Source organism: Trichomycterus rosablanca, chromosome 15 (genome assembly GCF_030014385.1).
Source record: "Trichomycterus rosablanca isolate fTriRos1 chromosome 15, fTriRos1.hap1, whole genome shotgun sequence".
Lineage (NCBI taxonomy): Eukaryota > Metazoa > Chordata > Actinopteri > Siluriformes > Trichomycteridae > Trichomycterus > Trichomycterus rosablanca.
This window is the reverse complement of record NC_086002.1, coordinates 20084407-20111423: the sequence shown is the minus strand read 5'-3', so window position 1 is coordinate 20111423 and position 27017 is coordinate 20084407. Positions and strand designations below refer to the sequence as shown.

Below are 27017 nucleotides of genomic sequence, written 5' to 3'. Positions count from 1 at the left end.
GAAAACATACAGCAACCAATCAAAAGCCACTTGTACTGCTGATGCTTAGTCCTTCCACCATGCCTCTCATTGGATGCAGTGGAGAAAACGTTACAACCAATCAGCAGACACTTGTACTGCAAAAAGACAGAAAGAGCGAACAACCAAACACAAATACATGAAAACAGAAAAAAAAACGTGTCCCTCAGGCACATAACAATATCATATCAGTATTTTTTTTATTTTACAATTCTCCAAAAGTGCCACAAGAGGGCGACATTACAAGATTTTTTTATCAGCATGGTCACATTATCTCATTTTACCATAATATTATATAATAATAAATAATATTAGTTTTTATAACAAATCTCCAAAAGTGATACAAGAGGGCAACATTTAAATTTTTTTTTTGACTGACCACAAATAATCACAAGGCTAAAATTACTCTGGTCTGTCTACCTTCATGTGCTCATAACACAGCTGTGTAGCTGTATTTACTTAACCATTTACTTATCTTTGTCTTGACATTCTTTGCTTTCTTTTTTGTTATTTGTGGCAGTCGTCTGCTGCTTTTGTACTGAAAGTCCCGCCCCTAGTCACTCCATCATATCTCTCATTGGATGCAGTGAAGAAAAAGCTGCAACCAATCAGCAGCCACTTGTACTGCAAAAAGGCAGAAAGACAGAAAGAGAGAACAACCAAACACAAATACATGGAAAGACATGGAAACAGAAAAAAACTCGTGTCCCTCAGGCACGTAACAATATCATATCACTTTTTTTTTTTTTTATTCTCCAAAGGTGCCACATCAGGGCGACATTACAAATATTTGTTTTACCATGGTCACAAGATCCCATATTACCACATCATATTACTTTTTTGCAATTCTTTAAAAGTGCCACAAGAGGGCGACATTAAAATATTTTTTTTTTTTACCCATTTGGTGACATGAACTCATTTTACCATATCATGTTCAATTTTTTTTTTTACAGTTTTCCAAAACTGCCACAAGACAGCGACATTACAAGGATCTTTTTTTACCATGGTCAAAAGACCTCCTATTACAACATCATATTACTTTTTTTGCAATTCTCCAAAAGTGCCACAAGAGGGCGACATTACAATTTTCTTTATTATGGTCACAAGAAAACTGGCCACAAATAATCAATTAATCGAATAATAAAAGTAAACACTCTAGCTTTGTCTTTACATTTTCATTTTCAGTATTTAGCAGATGCTTTTATCCAAAGCGACTTACATTTTGCAGTCTAATTTAGGCTTAAGGGCCTTGCTCAAGAGTCCAAAGGTGGCAGCCTGGCAGTGATGCAACCTTCTGCTTACTAGTCCAGTATCTTAACTGCTAGGCTACAACTGCCCTTGACATTCTTTTTTTTTTTTTTTTTGTATACTGAAAGTCCTGACCCCTAGTCACTCCACCATGTCTCTAATTGGTTGCAGTAGTGAACAGGCTCGTAACAATATCATATCACTATTTTTTTTTACAATTCTTCAAAAATGCCACAAAAGGGCGACATTACAAAGATTTTTGTTTATTATGGTCACAAGATAACATATTACAGTTTTTCTGAATTGCTAAAACACATTTCCTGAAATGTCCTCTCCTTTTTTCAAAACATTAAACACTAAACACAAAATGTAAGCTACTTTCACAAAACCTCTGACTTGTCTTGCAAAATCAAACAATCAACTCAAAACTATTTTATCTTCGCTCAAAACCAAACACTGCCGTCAAAATACACACAAAACCAGCCAATGCATGAACACTACACAGCAGTTATTACACACTACATAAAACTATACAAAACACTGAGCTTTTATCATAGCAAAACCAAATATCTTTATTCAGCAATTCTGAAATGTTTTTTGTTTACATAAAAACATATTTACTGAAGTGTTTATGTATGTATATACTAGAGAACCAACAAAGAAATACAGTATATGAACTGCAATATATTTATTTATTGTATATACAGTTTGCAATGTCAATCATTTATTCTGCCTTAGGATCATGTCTCTAGGCTCAGTCAGGCCACCAGACTTCATCTACATCACAGGCATTATTCTCCCTAACTAGACAACAGAAAAAATAAAATCATGCATTGCATGCAGAATCCAGGCTTGAGAAGAGTCCACTCTAATGTCATCACATGCTGCATCCATTGACTGGAGTAGATGTTCCTGAGTATGCTGAGAGGAATTCCTCAATCGGATTTAGAAGGAGAGAGTATGGGTGGAGGACTTAGATTTATGAAACAGAGGTTATTGATAAACCCTCACATACATTTTGACAACGGTGAAAGCTCACATTGTCCCAAACGAAAACGTACACAGGATGCTTTCTCAGCTCAGGATCCCCCACTCAAAACCAGGCAAAGCGTCTTGTAGACTGCTTACTAGCCCAGTACCTTAACCGCTAGGCTACATGGTCACATTGCCACTATGATGGACAGGCATTTCTATAACTGCATGTTGACCAGTTATGTTGAGACCTCTTCTCCACTTCTTAGTGAGACTAAATCCAGCTTTGTCCAAATATAAACATTCATGAGGCCTCTCTGGGGTTTTAGTTTATATGTGACACATCAGGACTGACCTAATGTCATTGTATACATGTGCTGCTTTACACAGAATACAGTATTTTGATACGACTGCTCTTGTTCTTTTTTGTCCTCATCTTTCTCTTCTTCACCACGCCCTCCTCTTCTTCTTCTATTGTTGCCTCTATTGCCTCTAGTTCACAATACAGCTCAGAAATGCCACATGCATTGGTACTGACTTTTATCTTGTTTACCTACTGATTTTAATCCTTTTAAGTGATATGACACGTGTGTGCACAGTTTTTACCTGCAGTGTGTTAACGATGACAACAGTGTGTTTGTTGTGTTTAACTTTAGTGGCTTGTGTGTACTATTTTGCATCAAAGTGCACTACCATGAGAAATGTGTGTTAGTCAGTGAGAATGTGTTTAGAGTTTTGCAAAAAGGTTGAATCAGATGTGAAACTGTGTCAAACTAGGAGAAAATGGTTTAAGGTTTAGTGAAATGAGTGAGTCATTCAATAGACAAGTTTTGGCAGTTGACAGTTGTGTTCCAAGAATGGGTTTTAGTGTTTTAGCGATTGAGAAAAACTGTAACACAACATATTATTTTATTGCAATTCTCCAAAAGTGCCACAAGAGGGCACAGTACAAGTTTTTTTTTCTCACCATGGTCACATGATCTCATTTTACCATGTCATGTTAATTTGTTTTACAGTTTTCAAAAAACTGCCACAAGAGGGCGACATTTCTTTTTTTTTTAACATGGTCACAAATAATCACAAGGTTAAAATTACAGTGGTCTTTCTTCCTGCATGTGCTCATAACATAACCTTGTAGCTGTATTTACTCAACCAGTGCTATAAAAGTATACACTCTATCTTTAACTTAACATTCTTTTCATTCCTTTATTTATTCGTGGCGGTCTCTTGCTGGTTTTTTTTTTTACTGGAAGCCCCGCCCCCAGTTTCTCCACCATTTCTCTAATTGGCTGCAGTGGAGAACAGGCTGTAACCAGTCAGCAGCCACTTGTACTGCTTATCCCCAGTTATTCCACCATATCTCTCATTGGCTGCAGTGGAGAACAGGCTGTAACCAGTCAGCAGCCACTTGTACTGCTTATCCCCAGTCACTCCATCATATCTCTCATTGGATACAGTGGAGAAAACGCTGCAACCAATCAGCAGCCGCTTGTACTGCAAAAATACAGAAAGACAGAAAGAGAGAACAACCAAACACAAAGACATGAAAACAGAAAAAAACACGTGTCCCTCAGGCACATAACAATATCGTATCACTATTTTTTTTTTACAAATCTCCAAAAGTGTCACAACAGGGCGACATTACAAAGATTTGTTTTACCATTGTCGCAAGATCTCATATTACCACATCATATTACTTTTTTGCCATTCTCCAAAAGTGCCACAAGAGGGCGACATTAAAATATTTTTTTTTTACCAACATTGTCACATGATCTCATTTTACCATATCATGGTAATTTGTTTTACAGTTTTCCAAAACTGCCACAAGAGGGCGACATTACAAGGATTTTTTTTACCATGGTCAACAGACCTCATATTACCATATCATATTAGTTTTTATAACAATTCCCCAAAAGTGCCACAAAAGGGAAACATCTCAATTTTTTTTTATATGGTCACAAGAAAACTGGCCACAAATAATCACAAGGCTAAAATTACAGTGGTCTGTCTAACTGCATGTGCTTATAACATAACCTTGTAGCTGTATTTACTTAACCAGTGCTTTATAAGTATACACTCTATCTTTGTTTTGACATTCTTTTTTTTGTTTTTTATTGGAGAACAGGCTGCAACCAATCAGCAGCCAGTTGTACTGAAAAAAGGCAGAAAGACAGAAAGAGAGAACAACCAAACACAAAGACATGAATACATTAAAAAAACACGTGTCCCTCAGGCAAGAAACAATATCAAATCACTATTTTTTTTTTTTTTTTTACAGTTCTCCAAAAGTGCCACAAAAGGGCGACATTACAATATTTTTTTTTACCATGGTCAAAAGACCTCATATTACCACATTATATTACTTTTATGCAATTCTCCAAAAGTGCCAAAAGAGGGAGTCATTACAATATTTTTTTTTTAACTATCTACCTGCATGTGCGCTTATTATATCATTGTAGCTGTATTTACTTAACCAGAGCTTTCAAAGTATACACTCTAGCTTTGTCTTGACATTCTTTTTTTTTATTATTTGTGGCGGTCGCCTGCTGCTTTTATATTGAAAGTCTTTCCCCCAGTCACTCCACCATGTCTCTAATTGGTTGCAGTGGAGAAAAGGCTCGTAACAATATCATATCACTATTTTTTTTTACAATTATTTAAAAGATCCACAACAAGTTGACATTATAAAGATTTTTTTTTACCATGGTCAAAAGACCTCATATTACCACATCATAATAGTTTTTATAACAATTCTCAAAAGTGCCACAAGAGGGCGATATTTCAAGTTTTTTTTTTTTTTTTTTTACCAGGGTCACAAAAAAACTGGCCACAAGAGAAAACGCTGCAACCAATCAGCAGCCACTTGTACTGCAAAAGGGCAGATAGACAAAAAAGAGAACAACCAAACACAACCAAAAGACATGAAAACAGAAAAAAACCGTCCCTCCGGCACGTAACAATATCAATTCACAATTTTTTTTACAGTTCTCCAAAAGTACCACAACAGGGCGACATTACAAAGATTTTTTTTTACCATGATCACATGATCACATATTAACACATCATATTACTTTTTTGCAAATCTCCAAAAGTGCCACAAGAGGGCGACATTACAAGGATTTTTTTTTAGCAACATGGTCACATGAACTCATTTTACCACATCATGTTAGTTTTTATAACAATTCTCTAAAAGTGCGACAAGAGGGTGACATAACTATGTTGATATAAACACAGTGAACAACACTGATCATTTGTAACAACATTTACCCTTCTGGGCCACTGTACTAATTTCCTTCGGACTCAATAAAGTATCTATCTATCTATCTATCTATCTATCTATCTATCTATCTATCTATCTATCTGTCTGTCTGTCTGTCTGTCTGTCTGTCTGTCTGTCTGTCTGTCTGTCTATCTGTCTGTCTGTCTGTCTGTCTGTCTGTCTGTCTGTCTGTCTGTCTGTCTAACTCAAACTCAAAAGAAGCTTTATTGGCATGACAAATAAGGACATTCGTATTGCCAAAGCAAGTTACAGGGAAATATAAAAGTAAAAATAAGAAAGAACAAAAATATACAGAACAGTTACATGTGTCAAAATTTTATAATAAAATTTTAATATTTAAAATATTAATAAATTTTTACACATTTTTAATAAAAACAGTGCAAAAATAATAACAATAAAAATTATAATATTTACATTAATGAGGTAGAAAAACGATCAGTTTGTGTGTGTGTGTGTGTGTGTGTGTATGTGTGTGTGTGTGTGTGTGTGTGTGTATGTGTGTATGTGTGTGTGTGTGTGTGTGTATGTGTGTATGAGACATGGTCACCCACTGTCCCTCACCTGGTGGCAGGTGTGAGTATAGAGTGCTGCTAGTGTGCAGCTCTCTCTGTGCTCCCCCAGTAGGTGGGGCAGTTTGTCAGGGTCTGGGAGGGAGGTAAAGTTGGGGACGATGTTATTAAATTTAGGGAAGAATTGGGAGCGGACGTGGTGGTACTTGGTACACCGGGTGAGGAAGTGCAGCTCCGTCTCTACTGTACTGAGAGTGCAGTGCTGGCACAACCTCTCCTCCCGGGGCAGCCAGGACCGGGTGTGTCGCCCCGTCTCCACGGCCAGGTCGTGTGCGCTCAGTCTGTACCTCGTCAGGGTGTTTCTTAATTTAGGGTCGGATACTGCGCTCAGATAATCTGCTGCACTGTAGTGTCTGTTTAGGGCCAAATAACACTGCATTTTACTTTGAGTTTTAGTTTCAGTTTCCCAATAATTCAGATATTTAGTTCTGAGTTTTTGTGTAATTTGGTTTATTCTAATTGGGTTTGCAGATTTCTCCTGTTCCTGAGTCTTTATTGTGTTAGTGTGTGTTAGTGGTGTGTCGGCGTGTGTTATTACAGTGTCTGTGTGTGTTAGTGGTGTATCTGTGTGTGTTAGTGGTGTATCTGTGTGTGTTGGAGTGTCTGTGTGTGTTACTGGTGTATCTGTGTGTGTTAGTGGTGTATCTGTGTGTGTTAGTGGTGTATCTGTGTGTGTTAGTGGTGTATGGGTGCAGTGACTCAGGACCAGTTGAATGAGGGGACTGGTATGTTTGCTCAGCTCTTGGTGTTTCAGGGCTTTATAATGATAAGATTGGGGGTCGCTCTCATTTAGATGGTTCCAGAAGTTGATTGCTCTTCTCTGTATGTTGATAATTAGTGGAAATCGGCCTAATTCTGCCCTGCACGCATTGTTCGTGGTGTGTCTGTGCACTTTTAGGATGCTTTTACAGAACTCTGTGTGCAGGGTCTCTAATGGATGTTTGTCCCAATTATGGAATTGATGGTGTGTAAGCGAACCCCAAACTTCACTGCCATATAGAGCAATCGGTTCAATTATTGATTCAAAAATTTTAAGCCAAATTCTAATCGGAATTTCTACGAATATTTGACGTTTTATGGCGTAGACGCCCTGCGAGCTTTTTCTCTCAGTTCATTTACTGCCGGGTTAAAGTTTCCTGTGGAACTGATGTTCAGTCCGAGGTAAGTATAATCTTTAGTGTGCTCAATTTCATGCTGTCCTAATTTATATGTGTGTTTGGTTCCCTGAGATCTGACTCTTTTCTGAAAGGTCATAATTTTGGTCTTTTTGAGGTTGACTGTCAGGGCCCAGGTCTGACAGTATTGCTGCAGCAGGTCCAGTTTGTGCTGGAGACCCTGAGCGCTGGGGGACAGCAGGACCAGATAATCTGCATACAGCAGGAGATTAATCTCGGAGTCGTGTAGAGTGAGACCGGGCGTGGCTGAGTGCTCTAACATGGAGGCCAATTCATTAATATAGATGTTAAATAGAGTTGGACTTAAACAGCAGCCCTGTCTCACTCCACGCTCCTGAGAGATGAGATGTGTTCTCTTACTGCCAATTCTTATTCCACACTGGTTTTCTGTGTACATGGATTTAATAAGATCGTATGTTTTACCCCCTACACCACTCTCCAACATTTTATAAAACAATCCTTCATGCCAAATGGAATCAAAAGCTTTTTTTAAATCAATAAAACAAGCAAATATTTTAGAGTTATTTTGAACTACATATTTTTCGATCAGGGTGTGTAGGGTGTAAATATGATCATTAGTGCGGTAATTTGGTAGAAAACCAATCTGACTTTTACTCAGGACGTTGTGTTCGGTAAGGAAGTGTAATAATCGTGAGTTAATTATACTACAGAATAACTTCCCCAAATTACTGTTCACACAGATGCCCCGGTAATTATTAGGGTCGAATTTATCTCCACTTTTGTAGATGGGTGTTATGAGACCTTGATTCCAGATTTCAGGGAAGGAACCGACACTCAGAACCAGGTTAAAGACTTTTAACATTGCCAGGTGAAATTTGGAGCTGCTGTGTTTGATCATTTCATTCAGGATCCCGTCAGGTCCTGATGATTTCTTTGTTTTTAGTTTTTTAATGTTGTCTTTAAGTTCCTGCTCAGTAATGAGAGAGTCTAGAGGATTCTGGTGGTTTTTAACAGCCCGTTCCAGTTCCTCTAACTTACTAATAATTTGATTTTGTTCAGGATTTGAATCTAATTCTACATTTTTAAAGAGTGATCTATCTATCTATCTATCTATCTATCTATCTATCTATCTATCTATCTATCTATCTATCTATCTATCTATCTATCTATCTATCTATCTATCTATCTATCTATCTATCTATCTATCTATCTATCTATCTATCTAATCTATCTATCTAATCCATCCATCCATCCATCCATCCATCCATCCATCCATCCATCTATCTATCTAATCTTTTTAGCATTTCTCCAAAACTTCCACAAGAGGGCGACATAACAAGAATTTTTTTTTAACCAACAAGGTCACATGATCTCATTTTACCGTATCATGTACATTTTTTTTTTTTACAGTTCTCCAAAAGTGCCACAAGAGGGCGACATTACAAATTATTTTTTTGTACCATGCTCACAAGAAATCTGGTGGCCACAAATAAGCACAAGGCCAAAATTACAGTGGTCTGTCTACCTGCATGTGCTCTTAACATAGCCTGTAGCTGTATTTACTTAACCAGTGCTTTAAAAGTATACATTGTAATTGGTTGCAGTAGAGATCAGGCTGCAACCAATCAGCAGCCACTTGTACTGCTGATGCTTAGTCACTTCATGTATGTATGTGTAGTTAAAGTGCATTTAAAAATTGTATTTGTGCTATTGTATTAATGTTTTTATGTCACTGTGTAGCTTTTATGATTATTAATTTTTGTGTTTTTATTGTATTATACTTGACCGCATTGTAAAGCACTTTGTGGCTTGGTCCTAGAAAAGCGCTATATAAATAAACTTTACTTACTTACTTACTTACTTACTTCACCATCGGCCTTTCCCAAACCGTTCCCTCCTCACTAACACTCCACTACAGAGTCACACTCCATATGAAGTCACACTCTGTGCTGTGAAGGATGCTTCCAATTAAAGGGAGGGTCTAAACTCAGAAGTCAACTTTGGGACGCCCTCTTTGCTTTTGAGCGGAAGAAGGAAGCTGCCGTCACCATGGCTACAGATAGACGCTTTTCTCGCCTTGCTGTCATGTCTTGCTCTCCGTTATCATTTCAGCATCTCCAAGTGGAAATACGAGCTTAGGAGGAGCAAGAACCTGCTACTTTATAACTAGTACAAATATATAGTTATGTTTTAATTCTCCAAAAAATTGTGTTAAATATGATAAGAATGTTAGTGATAGTATTGTTGGGGTAAAATAATTTTGCCATTTATGAAGTTTAAGTTCACCGATCATAGATTTCATTACTTTCTTTAAAAAGACTGAAGAAGACTGTGCCTAAATTTTCCCTAACACCTTATGAGGAAACCTAATATCATATTTTATTGAAAATGATATGTAAGGTGTTTCCTACATTTGTAAGGTGTTTCCTCCATTCACCTTTCCTAGCTGCACTTCTGTGGAGTGTGGTGGTTGATTGTGCTCTTGTTGAAGGGTTTTACAGTTCACTTCCCCTCCGTCCTAATTACTTTGGGACAGCCCTTGATGTGGTGAGCACTCCACGTGAACGCGCAAATGGAGGTGGAGTGGAGAGGCGGAGTGAGTAGGGAGTGGATTGGGATTGGGGGCATATCTGACATTGGTTGCAGTGGAGAACAGGTTGCAACCAATCAGCAGCCACTTGTACTGCAAAATAACAGAAAGACAGAACAACCAAACACGACATTACAAGAATTTTTTAGCAACATGGTCACATGTTTTCATTTTACCATTTCAATCCTCCAAAAGTGTTCTAAGAGGGCGACATTACAAAGATTTTTTCTATTATGGTCACAAGACATATACTATATTGCCATAAGTATTCGCTCACCTGCCTTCACACCTATATGAACTTGAGTGACGTATCATTCTTAATTCATAGGGTTTAATATGATGTCGGCCCACCCTTAACAGCTATAACAGCTTCAACTCTTCTAGGAAGGCTTTCCACAAGGTTTAGGAGTGTGTTTATGGGAATTTTGACCATTCTTTCAGAAGCACATTTGTGAGGTCAGACACTGATGTTGGACGAGAAGGCCTGGCTCGCAGTCTCAGCTCTAATTCATCCCAAAGGTGTTCTATCAAGTTGAGGTCAGGACTCGGTGAAGGCCAGTCGAGTTCTTCCACACCAAACTCGCTCGTCTAAGTCTTTATGCATTATCTCTGGTGCACAGTCATGTTGGAACAGGAAGGGACCATCCCCAAACTGGGAACACAAAGTTGGGAGCATGAAATTGTCCACAATCTCTTGGTATGCTGAAGCATTAAGATTTCCTTTCACTGGAACTAAGGGGCCGAGCCCAACTCCTGAAAAACACCCCCACACCATAATCCCCCCTCCACCACACTTTACACTTGACACAATGAAGTCAGACAAGTACCGTTCTCCTGGCAACCGTCAAACCCAGACTCGTCCATCGGGTTGCCAGATAGAGAAGCGTGATTCGTCACTCTAGAGAACACGTCTCCACTGCTCTAGAGTCCAGTGGCGGTGTGCTCTACACCGCTGCATCCGACGCGTTGCATTATGCTTGGTGATGTAAGGCTTGGATGCAGCTGCTTGGCTGCATTCCATGAAGCTCTACACACTGTTCTTGAGCTAATCTGAAGGCCACATGAAGTTTGGAGGTCTGTAGCAATTGACTCTGCAGAAAATTGGCAACCTCTGTGCACTATGAGCCTCAGCTCTGTTATTTTACATGGCACTAACACTTCATGGCTGTTGTTCCCAATCCCTTCCACTTTGTTATAATAGCACTGACAGTCGATTGTGGAATATTTATTAGCGAAGAAATTTCACGACTGGACTTGTTGCACAGGTGGCATCTTATTACAGTACCATGCTGGAATTCACTGAGCTCCTGAGACCCATTCTTTCACTAAAGTTTGTAGAAGCAGTCTGCATGCCTAGGTGCTTGATTTTATACACATGTGGCCATGGAAGCGATTGGAACACCTGAATTCAATGATTTGGATGGGTGAGTGAATACTTTTGGCAATATAGTGTATCAACATTTCAGATTACTTTTTTACAATTCTCCAAAAGTGCCACAAGAGGGCAACATCACAATTTTTTCAACATGGTCACAAGATCTTGTATTATCATATCAAATTACCTTTTTTTTTTTTTTTTTTTTACAATTCTCCAAAAGTTCCACAAGAGGAGTTTGCATGTTCTCCCTTTGTCTGCATGTTTTTCCTCCAGGTGCTACGGTTTTTTTCCCACAGTCCAAAGACATAAAAGTGCCACAAGAGGGCAACATCTCAAATTTTTTTTTGTTTTACCATGGTCACATGATCCCATATTACCATATCTGTTACATGTACATGGTTAGCCTTAATTTAAGGGTACAGTAATTGCTGGTACATTGCCAAGGTGCTACATAACTCAGTGAAGAGGTGTGAAAATAAGCAGAAAACCAGATTTATACCCAGCTAAATCAACTTCACTTAGCAGGTCTTTAAATGTTACAGGTTTTTACAAACAAAGTGTATTAATTAGAGAACACAAATGTACACACTGGAACTTAAAATCCAACAAAGCTCCCACTCACAAAGTAAACTGTAGACAGTGCCAAATAAAACAAATAAGAAAAACAGCTAAACTGCCTAGTCAGGCCTAAACTAACTAACAAAGAAAAAAAATACAAGGGGTAGCACCAGCCCCGGTTCTGGACTGCTTTGCTTGGGGGGGCAGTAAAACCTAATGAGGGGGCATGTTGATAGTCATGTTTTTGAAGCCAGAAATATATTCAAGGCTTGATTTGTGCATGAATGATGACAGCCAAGCTATTGATACTGGCTTAAAGTGATGTATGAGGTAAAGAAATAAAAATGCATGTTTTCGAACTTAAACTTAAAACCCAATGATTAAAAAATACATGTTGCTTATGTAAATGGAGAAAAAAGATTATCTAACTGTATTTCATTTTAATACGCCCCCTTAATTAAATTGCCATTACTAATAGAACAACTCTATTTCTTGAAAGGCTTTAATACAAATTTAAGTCAAAGCTGACAAATGTACCTACACACAGACTGAGAATATTCAAACGTGGAAATAGGAATGAGTGAGAATATTTATATTATTGGGAAATTAAAATATAAAGAAAACAAAAGAATACTAATTCTGTAAAAAAAAAGTGTTTACCAGTATACCTGCCTCTCGCTCACACTAACAGAACATATACTGCCGAACTGAACTGTTTGGGGCAGTCTGCCGATTTTTATATGACTCAAAGAGCCAATCAGGAATAAGCAAGGAAATATCTTCACACTGTAAAACAAAATGCATTTTTGTGATTGGTTCAGAGATAATTTTAAAAATAGCCGTTGCTTGCATTGTGCTTGGGGGGGCAAAGACACAATTTGGGGGGGCAATGCCCCCCTCAGCCCCCCCCTAGCGCCAGCCCTGGGTAGCACCCACTTTTTACCTAATAGGCTAAACATAGTAATACCTACATGTATGAATGTATGGATGCCTTCTTTCCTGTTCACAATGGGGAACGTGGGTAAGGAAGAAGGAGAAAAATGAACAATCTTTACAAAACTGATGGCAAAACAAACACAAGGCCAAAATTACAGTGTTTTGTTTGTTTGTTTATTAGGATTTTAATGTCTTGTTTTACACTTTTGTTACATTCATGACAGGAACGGTAGTTACTCATTACACAAGATTCATCATTTCACAAGGTTATATTAAACACAGTCTTGGACAATTTAGTATCTCCAATTCACCTGACTTGCACGTCTTTGGACTGTGGGAGGAAACCGGAGCATCCGGTGGAAACCAACACGGACACGGGGAGAACATGCAAACTCCACACAGAAAGGACCCTAACAACCCTACCGGGTTGGGAATCGAACATAGGACCTTCTTGCTGTGAGACGACAGTGCTACCCACTTAGCCACCTGACTATCTGCAAGGGCTCTTAACATAGCCAAGTAGCTGTCTATACTTAACCAGAGCTTTTAAAGTTTACAGGCAACAGTTTACAGTCTGTCTCTGTCTTGGCATCTTTGATGTGCTACATGACCACCTTCCCATTGGAAAAACTTGCCCTTGATCCAATATGGGGGCTTTCAAGATGGCAGCCATGTTCCAGACATAGCCTAAAAGCAGAGGTGGAAAGAGTACTAAAATATTGTACTCAAGTAAAAGTACTATTACTCTAATGATTTTTTACTTAAGTACAAGTAAAATTACTAGTCTAAAAATCTACTCAAGTAAAAAGTAACTCATTTAAAATGTACTCAGAGTAAACGTGACTTAGTTACTTGTTTAACAGAAGGAGGAACATTATTTTCCAACAGAAGTTGATAGATGAATGATACAGCAGATCACACACAGCTCACCAGCCATGCAGCATATTAGCAGTTCATGTGTGGATTTAACCTCTACACACCTAACACACTGCAACTGCTGTTGTCAATTCAGAACCGCATTATTTCTGTTTATCCTCAATAAAAGGGATAGGCGGTTAGGGTTGCACCTATAAAAAATATAACAGGTCTTACACCGTCATAGGAACATGATCAAAAACAAACCTGCAGAACTGCGACTTTACCGCAGTGCAGAACTGCGGTAAAGTTAGTTTTATATTCGACATTCGTTTAACATTCGCCATTCCGATCTATATAAATGGTTCAAAAAACACTTAACACCTACTTATTTTACGAATTCTTGCACAGATTTAAGTGAGCAACATACTACAAAAGCTATTTTATAATAATTTTAATGTTAAATGTATTTATTTAAAGAAAGATTAAAATGAAACCGCTGATCAAGCGTCAACTTCAGCTAAAGCGTTAGGGAGCGTCATCAAACTAACAGAAAAACGTAGGAAACATTTACTATGCACTTATTACAGAGAAAAAAATCCATTAAAGTCTTGTAATGTATTCATGGATTCATGTCAATCTATTTTTTATAAACACAAATTATTGTATCTCACAACCTACAAACCTTGTTTTATAGATACTGTTTTTATATGTCAGTTATTTTAATTTAAAATTAAGATAAAAAAATCCATGATATTTTGATATTGGAGACAAATAAATCTATTCAACTATGATATGATTTAATATAATAAACCCAAACTATTTTTAATATACACATATTAATGTCCCTCACATCCTACAAACCTTGTTTTTTAAATAATACTTTTATTTTAAATGTATTTTAATTTATAGTTTATATCAATGAATACGTAATGTGTTTATAAGAGATACATCTATTAAACTCTTACATGATTTAATAAAAGAAACCCAAACTATTTTTAATATACACATATTAATGTCCCTCACATCCTACAAACCTTCTTTTTTAAATAATACTTTTATTTTAAATTTATTTTAATTTATAGTTTATATCAATGCATACGTAATAAGTGTGTATAAGAGATAAATCTATTTAAGTCTTATATGATTTAATATAATAAAACCAAACTATTTTTAACATACACATATTAATGTCCCTCACATCCTACAAAAGTTGTTTTATAGATACTACTTTTATTTTTAATTTATTTTAATTTATAAGTAGGATCAATGAATCCATAATACTTTTATATTGGAACTAAAGAAATCTTTTAAACTCTTACATGATTTAATAAAAGAAAACCAAACTATTTTTAATATACACATATTAATGTCCCTCACATCCTACAAACCTTCTTTTTTAAATAATACTTTTATTTTTAATTTATTTTAATTTATAGTTTATATCAATGCATACATAATAAGTGTGTATAAGAGATAAATCTATTTAACTCTTACATGATTTAATATACTAAACCCAAACTATTTTAATATACACATATTAATGTCCTTCACAACCTACAAAACTTGTTTTTTAAATAATAATTTTATTTTTATTTTATTTTAATTAATAGTTTATATCAATGAATACGTAATGTGTGTATAAGAGATAAATCTATTAAACTCTTACATGATTAAATGTAATAAACCCAAAATATTTTAATATACACATATTAATGTCCTTCACAACCTACAAAACTTGTTTTTTAAATAATAATTTTATTTTTATTTTATTTTAATTAATAGTTTATATCAATGAATACGTAATGTGTGTATAAGAGATAAATCTATTAAACTCTTACATGATTAAATGTAAGAAACCCAAACTATTTTTAATATACACATATTAATGTCCCTCACATCCTACAAACCTTTTTAAATAATACTTTTATTTTTAATTTATTTTAATTTATAGTTTATATCAATGCACACGTGTGTATCAGAGATAAATCTATCAAACTCTTACATGATTTAATATAAGAAACCCAAACTATTTTTAACATACACATATTAATGTTCCTCACATCCTACAAAAGTTGTTTTATAGATACTACTTTTATTTTTAATTTATTTTAATTTACACTTAGGTTCAATGAATCCATAATAGTTTTATATTGGAACTAAAGAAATCTATTAAACTCTTACATGATTTAAAATAATAAACCCAAACTATTTTTAATATACACATATTAATGTCCCTCACAACCTACAAAACTTGTTTTTTAAATAATAATTTTATTGTTAATTTATTTAAATTTATACTTAAGATCAAAGAAAACCATAATACTTTTATATTGGAACTACAGAAATCTATTAAACTCTGATATTATTTAATACAATAAACCCAAACTATTTTTATTATACACATATTAATGTCCCTCAAATCCTACAAACATTGTTTTAAAAAAACTGTTTTTTTTGTATTTTAATTTATAGTTAAGATCAATAAAATACATACTTTTATACTATAGATAAATAAATCTATTAAACTCTGATATAATTTAATATAATAAACCCAAACTATTTTTAATATATGCATATTAATGTCCCTCACATCCTACAAACCCTGTTTTATAGAAAATGCTTTAATTTTTTTTTTTTTATTTATAGATAAAATTGTTATATACATAATACTTTTATACTGGAACTAAATAAATCTATTAAACTCTGATATGATGTAATATAATAAACCCAAACTATTTTGTAAATACACATATTAATGTCCCCCACAACCTACAAACCTTGTTTTATAGATAATGCTCATATTTTTATTTTTATTTTAATTTATAGTTAAAATCCATAATAATAAATCCATAATCAGTGTGTATAAGAGTTACATTTATTAAACTCTGATATAATTTAAAATAATAAAGTCAAACTATTTTTATTAATTACATATTAATGTCTCTCACATCCTACAAACCTTGTTTTATAGATACTGTTTTTATTGTTATTTTATTTTAATTTATAATCATGATCAAAATATCCATAATACTTTTATACTGGAAATAAATAAATCTTAAGAACAATGTTTGTAGGATGTGAAGGACATAAATATGTGTATATAAAAAATAGTTTTACTTTATTATAGTAGATTATTTCAGAGTTTAATAGATTTATCTCTGATATACAATTATTATGTATTTACAGATATTAACTTTAATTTAAAATAAATTAAAAATAAAAGCAGTAATTACAAAACAAGGTTTGTAGGATATAAGGGACATTAATATGTGTTTTTAAAAAATAGTTTTATTTTATTATATTAAATCAAATCTGAGTTTAATAGATTTATCTATGATACACACTTATTATGGTTTTTTTATTATGGATTTGAACCATAAAATAAAATAAAATCTAAATAAAAGAAGTATCTACAAAACAACTGTTGGATGTTATGGACATCAATATGTGTATATAAAAAATAGTGTGGGTTAATTATATTTAATTATATCAGAACTTAATAGATTTATCTCTTGTACACACTTATTTTGGATTTAATGATCTTAACTATAAATTAAAATAAAAAAAATTAAAGCAGTATCTATAAAACAATGTTTGTAGGATGTGAGGGACAATAATGTGTGTATATAAAAATAGTTTGGTTTTATTATATTAAATCTTATCAGAGTTTAATAAATGTATTTAGTTCCAATATAAAGGTATTATGAATGTACTAATTTTAACTATAAATTAAAATAAAATAAAAATAAAAGCAGTAATTATAAAAAAAGGTTTGTAGATTGTGAGGAACATTAATATGTTTATATTAAAAATAGTTTGACTTCATTATATTAAATTATATTAGAGTTTAATAGATTTATTTGTGTCCAATGTAAAAGTGTTGAGGATTCAGTGGTCTAAAGTATAAATTAAAATAATAAAAAAAATAAAAGCAGTATATATAAACCAATGTTTTTAGAATGTGAGGGACATTAATATGTGTTTATCAAAAAAAGCTTGCCTTTATTATATTAAATCATTTTAGAGTTTAACAGATTTATCTCTGATATACACATATTATGGATCAATTGATCTTAACTATAAATTAAAATAAAATAAAAATAAAAGCAGTATCTACAAAACAAGGTTTGTAGGATGTGAGGGACATTAATATGTGTATAATAAAAATAGTTTGGGTTTATTATATAAAATTATATCAGAGTTTAATAGATTTATTTAATTCCAATATAAAAGTATTATGTATATAAAAATGTTAACTATAAATGAAAAAAAAAAAGAAGTATTTTTAAAACAACATTTGTAGGATGTGAGGGACATTGATATGTGTTTACTAAAAATAGTTTGACATTATTATATTAAATCATATCATAGTTTAATAGATTTATTTAGTTTCAATATAAAAGTTTTATAGGTTTATTGATCTTCATTATAAATAAAAATAAAATAAAAATAAAAGCAGTATTTTTAAAACAACTTTTGTAGGATGTGAGGGAACTTAATATGTGTATTTTAAAAATAGTTTGGTTTTATTATATTAAATGATATTAGAGTTTAATAGATTTCTTTAGTTCCAATATAAAAGTATTATAGATTCATTGATCCTAACTATAAATAAAAAAAAAATAAAAAAAAAAGTATTATTTAAAAAACAATGTTTGTAGGATGTGAGGGACATTAATATGTGTAGATTAAAAATAAATTGGGTTTATTAAATTAAATCAGGTAAGAGTTTAATAGATTTTTTAGTTCCAATATAAAAGTATTATGGGTTTACTAATTTTACCTATAAAATAAAATAGAATAAAAATAAAAGTATTATTTAAAAAACAAGTTTTGTAGGATGTGAGGGACATTAGTATGTGTATAATAAAAATAGTTTGGGTTTATTATATTAAATTATATCAGAGTTAAATAGATTTATCTCTTGTACACATTTATTACGTATTCATTGATCTTAACTGTAAATTAAAATAGAGTAGAAATAAAAGTAGTATCTAAAAAACAACTTTTGTAGGATGTGAGGGACATTAGTATGTGTATAATAAAAATAGTTTGGGTTTAGTATATTAAATCATGTAAGAGTTTAATAGATTTGTCTCTTATACACACATTACGTATTCATTGATTTTAACTATTAATTAAAATAAATTAAAAATAAAAGTATTATTTAAAAAACTACTTTTGTAGGATGTGAGGGACATTAATATGTGTATAATAAAAATAGTTTGGGTTTATTATATTAAATTATATCAGAGTTAAATAGATTTATCTCTTGTACACATTTATTACGTATTCATTGATTTTAACTATTAATTAAAATAAATTAAAAATAAAAGTTTTATTTAAAAAACAACTTTTGTAGGATGTGAGGGACATTAATATGTGTATATTAAAAATAGTTTGGGTTTAGTATATTAAATCATGTAAGAGTTTAATAGATTTCTTTAGTTCCAATATAAAAGTATTATGGGTTTACTGATTTTAACTATAAATTAAAATGAATTAAAAATAAAAGTATTATTTAAAAAACAAGTTTTGTAGGATGTGAGGGACATTAGTATGTGTATAATAAAAATAGTTTGGGTTTAGTATATTAAATCATGTAAGAGTTTAATAGATGTGTCTCTTATACACACATTACGTATTCATTGATTTTAACTATTAATTAAAATAAACTAAAAATAAAAGTATTATTTAAAAAACAACTTTTGTAGGATGTGAGGGACATTAGTATGTGTATATTAAAAATAGTTTGGGTTTATTATATTAAATCATGTAAGAGTTTAATAGATTTCTTTAGTTCCAATATAAGTGTATTATGGGTTTACTGATTTTAACTATAAATTAAAATAAAATAAAAGGTATCATCTATAAAACAAGGTTTGTAGGTTGTGAGATACATTATTTTGTGTTCATAAAAAAATAGATTGACATGAATCCATGAATACATTACAAGACTTTAATGGATTTTTTTCTCTGTAATAAGTGCAGAGTAAATGTTTCCAACGTTTTTCTGTTAGTTTGATGACGCTCCCTAACGCTTTAGCTGAAGTTGACGCTTAATCAGCGGTTTCATTTTAATCTTTCTTTAAATAAATACATTTAACCTCAAAATTACTATAAAATAATTTTTGTAGTATGTAGTACACTTAAATATGTGCAAGAAATCGTAAAATAGGTAGGTGTTAGGTGTTTTTTGAACCATTTATATAGATCGGAATGGCGAATGTTAAACGAATGTCGAATATAAAACTAACTTTACCGCAGTACCAGACTAATCTCACAATCACATTTATGCTCCGTTTTACTTAAATAAATACTCAAAAATAATGAACATAAAAAATCACAATATTTCATATTGCTTTGCTATCGTTGCAAAATGAAAGCCAACCATAAACAGCAAAACCGCGACCCAGATCAGTCACACAGCAACAGAAAATCATAACCACTTATCTGCTTACCTGATCTATATCCATGTGTTGTTCCATTAGGGATATAATCCACTTTATATAAGACCATCTTGTATGTTTCCAGAATATATAAATCCATACCCAACTGTTTCATCCACCTAACTAATGAAAACTATATTTATTATCTCGGATTTCCAGGTAAAAAGCTTAAATTGGTGATTCGTTCACTAAACTGTCATTTATAGAACAACCAATGAAGAAAGAGATTGAAATTCCGCCCAGAATCTGAGTTCTGAAGATCTGATTGCTTTATACATCTGAATCTCTTCACCAAATGAACCGATTCATGGAGTTGTTTATGCACAACATCATAATGAAACAGAGTGAGTCGTTTCTAACTCGTTAACTCAGTGATTCAGTTCTCAAGCCCGACTCTAAAGAACAGTTTCGTAAATGCTCAGCGGGCCAGTGCTTACGGAGAATTCAGTTCCCCGTTTCCCCTTTAACGCGCATGTGCAAAAATCATGACGTTTTTTTCAGTCGCTTCGTTGAGCATCTGTTTATTTGGAATATGTATTTATAGCGGTATGTTCTTTTCAAATTTCATGTTGTATGTTAGGTAGTTTGTGATTAAATACATACTTTAAAGTATTGAGTGAACTACTGTCAGAGGTTTTATTGCTTCACCGCAAGTCAGAGGTTTTCACACTGCTGTCTTCAGCCTTGCTGTCAAACAACTAGAATTAACGTGGCAGATGTATTTGTAAATAAATCCTAATACAGGACATGCTCTTTTTCACACACTAGTTTGTTTCTTACGGTGGCCGAGAAGTGCAAAACAAATTTACATTTCAGAAAACAAAATTACAAAAAAACAAAAACAAATTTACAACAAAAGCAAAAACAAATTTACAAGTGCTCGGGTACCCAGTGTTTGTAAATTTGTTTTGGCATATGTAAAAGTGTTTCAGCACTTGTAAATTTATTTTCGGCATATGTAATTTTGTTTTCTAAAATGTATATTTGTTTTGCACTTCCCGGCCGCACATTTCTGACGGAAAAGGCAGGGACAATAAACCGGAAGTGCGTGTTGCTTACCTGCTGTCAATCAAACTGTTTCTCAGCGATAAAGTGAACGGAGTTTGTGATGGTGACGATAAACAAGGTTTTGTCTAGTTTGTGGAAATCATTTTATCCAGTTGACCCGCTATTGTTTTTCTTGTGGAAAGTTTTGTGCAGATGTTTAGACGTGGCGTGTGCATCTCTATTTACCGTCCGCTCTTCTAAACATCTAAGGAATTCCCACAAGAACAACAAAAGCGAAATAATGAAAATAATTAACACAAAATGGACAAAACATTGTTTATTAGGGACGGAACATTTGATACCGAGGCTTTAAAACTTGTTTCACTTTTATAACACTGGACTCAGTGTATCGGAGCTTATATTAAAGCAGCATGTGCGGGACTGATGAAGCTTTGTGCTGAGTTTTATCTCACTCACTATATAAGAGACAATCAAACCAGGGTTACCAACCGTCCTGTAAAATACAGAATCCTTCTATATCTGGAGACTAAACGCCGCGTTCTGTATTTAACTGATACAGGACGCTTTGTTCTGTATTTTTATCAATGGGAGACGGTGTGGTGTATAAAACAGAAGGAAACTGCTGCTTAATTCATTATATTAAGTAGTGTTCACTTTTATTCTTAGTAACGTGACATAACCTGTTTAATACACCGCTGTATGAGTAGCACAGTGGGCGGAGTGCGTTGTTTTGCCTAAAATATGGTTCTGACTTAGGCCTATTATAAAGAATGAAAATAATAAATTTTAAACACCATAAATAAAACCTTTGTTCTCATGACTGTGTAAGGTCCCCCCCTGCTGCTATAACCAGCGCACACACACCGTTACTAAGAATAAAAGTGAACACTACTTAATATAATTCCCTCAGTCTCCCATTGATAAAAATACAGAACAAAGCGTCCTGTATTAGTTCAATACTGAACGCAGCGTTTAGTCTCCAGATATAGAAGGATTCTGTATTTTACAGGACGGTTGGTAACCCTGGTTTGATTGTCTCTTATATAGTGAGTGAGATAAAACTCAGCACAAAGCTTCATCAGTCCCGCACATGCTGCTTTAATATAAGCTCCGATACACTGAGTCCAGTGTTATAAAAGTGAAACAAGTTTTAAAGCCTCGGTATCAAATGTTCCGTCCCTGATAAACAATGTTTTGTCCATTTTGTGTTAATTATTTTCATTATTTCGCTTTTGTTGTTCTTGTGGGAATTCCTTAGATGTTTAGAAGAGCGGACGGTAAATAGAGATGCACACGCCACGTCTAAACATCTGCACAAAACTTTCCACAAGAAAAACAATAGCGGGTCAACTGGATAAAATGATTTCCACAAACTAGACAAAACCTTGTTTATCGTCACCATCACAAACTCCGTTCACTTTATCGCTGAGAAACAGTTTGATTGACAGCAGGTAAGCAACACGCACTTCCGGTTTATTGTCCCTGCCTTTTCCGTCAGAAATGTGCGGCCGGGAAGTGCAAAACAAATATACATTTTAGAAAACAAAATTACATATGCCGAAAATAAATTTACAAGTGCTGAAACACTTTTACATATGCCAAAACAAATTTACAAACACTGGGTACCCGAGCACTTGTAAATTTGTTTTTGCTTTTGTTGTAAATTTGTTTTTGTTTTTTTGTAATTTTGTTTTCTGAAATGTAAATTTGTTTTGCACTTCTCGGCCACCGTAGTTTCTTCTCGTTTTGTCACACAAGATAAAGTTTTGGTGCAGATACAAATAAACTATATCGTACAGGACAATTAGCAGTTTGTGTTATTATTTAAGGTTACTCATCTCAGCTGCACTACCATTTACTTTCAATAATAGTTTCATTCATGGTGATCTCTCTTGTTCATTTAAACTTCACAAACTGCATCCATGTGATTTTAAAATTAACAAACAGTATGTAGAACAAGTTTAACCTATAGATCAGTCCATTACACTAACAACACAGGGGGGGACAGATTTACCTGGAGACCTGGGGAATATGGTTCCCCACATGTATATCACTGTGTGTGTAATTATAAAACACTACAGTGATGCTGGTGATGTATTTAACTGTTGACATTATGTAGAACAAGTTTAACCTATAGATCAGTCCATTACACTAACAACACAGGGGGGAACAGATTTACCTGGAGACCTGGGGAATATGGTTCCCCACATGTACAGTATATCACTGTGTGTGTAATTATAAAACACTACAGTGATGCTGGTGATGTATTTAACTGTTGTCATTATGTAGAACAAGTTTAACCTATAGATCAGTCCATTATACTAACAACACAGGGGGGAACAGATTTACCTGGAGACCTGGGGAATATGGTTCCCCACATGTATATTACTGTGTGTGTAATTATAAAACACTACAGTGATGCTGGTGATGTATTTAACTGTTGTCATTATGTAGAACAAGTTTAACCGATCAGTCCATCACACTAACAACACAGGGGGGAACAGATTTACCTGGAGACCTGGGGAATATGGTTCCCCACATGTATATTACTGTGTGATGATTTTTTTTATTTATTGCAAACTACAGGGGCACACATTTTAAGAACAAAATATCTGTATTAGAAATTAGTGTTAAATTAAATTATGCATATATTACAATTATGCAAATATATAATAAAGAAATCCACCTCAATGCAAAGTAAAGCTTAAATACTTGAAAAATTAACATATTTTTAGCTCAATAAAAATATTTTTTTAAAAACTAAATAAAATAAAATCTGACACATGCAAATTTATTTGGGGATGGTGCCCTGGGATTGACTAGCATCCCATCCATAGTGCACTCCTGCCATATGTCCAGTTTTCCCAGGAACAGTTCTGGATCCACCATGGCCATGACCAGGATAAAGCAGTTACTGAACAGAAATGAATGATTAATTTACTATCTACTTAACTATCTACTTACTATCTCAAACTAAAAGAGCAACATAAAATAAAATACAGCAACAAGCAAACTTAGAAATAAAGTCCCAGTTAACCTTGGTCTAATCTTCAGTACATGCTGGACAATAAAAATGTTCCTCTACTGGTGGGTTGCCAACACATGACTGTTGGTCATGTAAATAGTAATAATGCCTTAATTTTATTGGCTTTTTCATAGCACCATGCTATTATAGCTACACTTGTAATTGAGAAGTCTAACGTAACCATAAAACTATTTTGTGACATTTTATTGATCAATTGAAGGACCTTGTGATCATTGAGATTGCCTGTGATGGATGTGACAGATGGTACCACCAGTCATGTGTTGGCAACCCACCAGTAGAGGAAGATTTTATTGTCCGGCATGTACTGAAGATTAGACCAAGGTTAACTGGGACGTTATTTCTAAAAAGTTAGCTTGTTGCTGTATTTTATTTTATGTTGCTCTTTTAGTTTGTTTAAAAAATAGATAGTAAATTAATCATTCATTTCTGTTTAGTAACTGCTTTATCCTGGTTATGGCCGTGGAGGATCCAGAACTGTTCCTGGGGAAACTGGACATACGGCAGGAGTGCACTATGGATGTGATGCTAGTCAATCCCAGGGCACCATCCCCAAATACATTTGCACATGTCAGATTTTATTTTATTTATAAAAAAATATTTTTATTAAGCTATAAATATGTTAGTTTTTCAAGTATTTAGGTTTTACTTTGCATTGAGGTGGATTTCTTTATTATATATTTGCATAATTGTAATATATGCATAATTTAATTTAACACTAATTTCTAATACAGATATTTTGTTCTTAAAATGTGTGTGTGCCTGTAGTTTGCAATTTAAAAAAAGAATCATCACACAGTAATAAACATGTGGGGAACCATATTCCCCAGGTCTCCAGGTAAATCTGTCCCCCCCAGTGTTGTTAGTATAATGGACTGATCTATAGGTTAAACTTGTTCTACATAATGACAACACGTAAATACATCACCAGCATCACTGTAGTGTTTTATACAACCCCTGGCAAAAATTATGGAATCACCACTCTTGGAAGATGTTCTTTCAATTGTTTAATTTTGTAGAAAAAAAATAAATCACAGACATGCCACAAAACTATCATTTCTCAAACTGTCAACCCTCTGGCATTAAGAAACAATAAAAAAGAAACAAATATAATAGTTGTGGTCAGTCACAATTGCTTTTTTTTAGATCAAGTAGAGGGAAAAAATATGGAATCACTCAAATCTGAGGAAAAAATTATGGAATCATTAGAAAACACTGCACCATTATTACTTTGTTGCACCACCTCTGGCTTTTATAATGGTTTAAACTCTCTGAGGCATGGAGTTAACTAATGACAAACAGTATTCTTCATCAATCTGCCTTCAACTGTCTCTTGCTGTTGCCAGATCAGCTTTGCAGGTTGGAACCTTGTCATTGACCATTTTCTTCAATTTCCACCAGAGATTTTCAAATGGATTGAGATCCGGACTATTTGCAGGCCATGCCATTGACATTATATGTTTTCTTGAAGGAAAGTTTTCACGTCCTTTGCCCTATGGCAAGATGCATTATCATCTTGAAAAATGAAGTCATCATCACCAAACATCCTTTCAACTGATGGAATAAGAAAAGCGTCCAAAATTTCAATGTGGACTTTGGCATTTATTGAAGACCATCTCCCCTGTGCCTTTACCCGACATGCAGGCCCATATCATCAACAACTGTGGAAATTAACATGTTTTCTTTAGGCAGTTATCTTCATAAATTTCATTGGACAGACACCAAACAAAAGTTCCAGCATCATCACCTAGCCCAATGCAGATTCGCGATTCATCACTGAAGATCACTTTTATCCAGTCACCCACAGTCCACGATTGCTTTTCTTTAGCCTACTTTAACCTTGTTCTTTTCTTTTTAGGTGTTAATGATGGCTTTTGTTTGGCTTTTCTATATGTAAATCCCATTTCTTTTAGGTGATTTCTTACAGTTCAGTCACAGACATTGACTCCACTTTCCGGCCACTTGTTTCTCATTTGTTTTGTTGTGCATTTTCTGTTTTCAAGACATATTGCTTTAAGTTTTCTATCTTGATGCTTTGATGTCTTACTTGGTCTTCCAGTATGCTTCCCTTTTACAACCTTCCCATTTTGTTTGTACTTGGTCCAGATTTTAAACACAGCTTACTGGGAACAACCAACATCTTTTGCGACATTCCACAATGATTTATCTTCTTGAAGGAGTTTTATAATCCTCTCATTTGTTTCAACTGACATATCTTGTGTTAGAACCATGATTCATGACAATCTGCTTTGTGCAACAGCTCTCCGAGGTGTAAGCACTCTTTTTAAACTGAAGAATAATTAGCAAATCTAATCTGCTGCAGATGTTTTGTTTTTAAACTGCAAATTACAGAGTGATTCCATAATTTTTTCCTCAGATTTGAGTGATTCCATATTTTTTTCCTCTACTTGATCTAAAAAAAGCAATTGTGACTGACCACAACTATTATATTTGTTTCTTTTTTTTATTGTTTCTTAATGCCAGAAGGTTGACATTTTGAAAAATGATAGTTTTGTGGCATGTCTGTGATTTATTTTTTTTCTACAAAATTAAACAATTGACAGAACATCTTCCAAGAGTGGTGATTCCATAATTTTTGCCAGGGGTTGTAATTACACACACAGTGATATACATGTGGGGAACCATATTCCCCAGGTCTCCAGGTAAATGTGTTCCCCCCTGTGTTGTTAGTATAATGGACTGATCTACAGGTTAAACTTGTTCTACATACTGTTTGTTAATTTTAAAATCACATGGATGAAGTTTGTAAAGTTTAAATGAACAAGAGAGATCACCATGAATGAAACTATTATTGAAAGTAAATGGTAGTGCAGCTGAGATGAGTAACCTTAAATAATAACAGACTGTTTATTGTCCTGTACGATATAGTTAATTTGTATCTGCACCAAAACTTTATCTTGTGTGACAAAACGAGAAGAAACAAACTAGTGTGTGAATAAGAGCATGTCCTGTA

General features: G+C 33.8%; 1 protein-coding gene across 1 annotated transcript in view; it reads left to right on the top strand.

The window, feature by feature from the left end:
• LOC134328802 (histone H2AX-like) overlaps positions 1-27017 on the top strand; it is a 218105-nt gene that overhangs the window by 55700 nt on the left and 135388 nt on the right. The window lies entirely within an intron of this gene.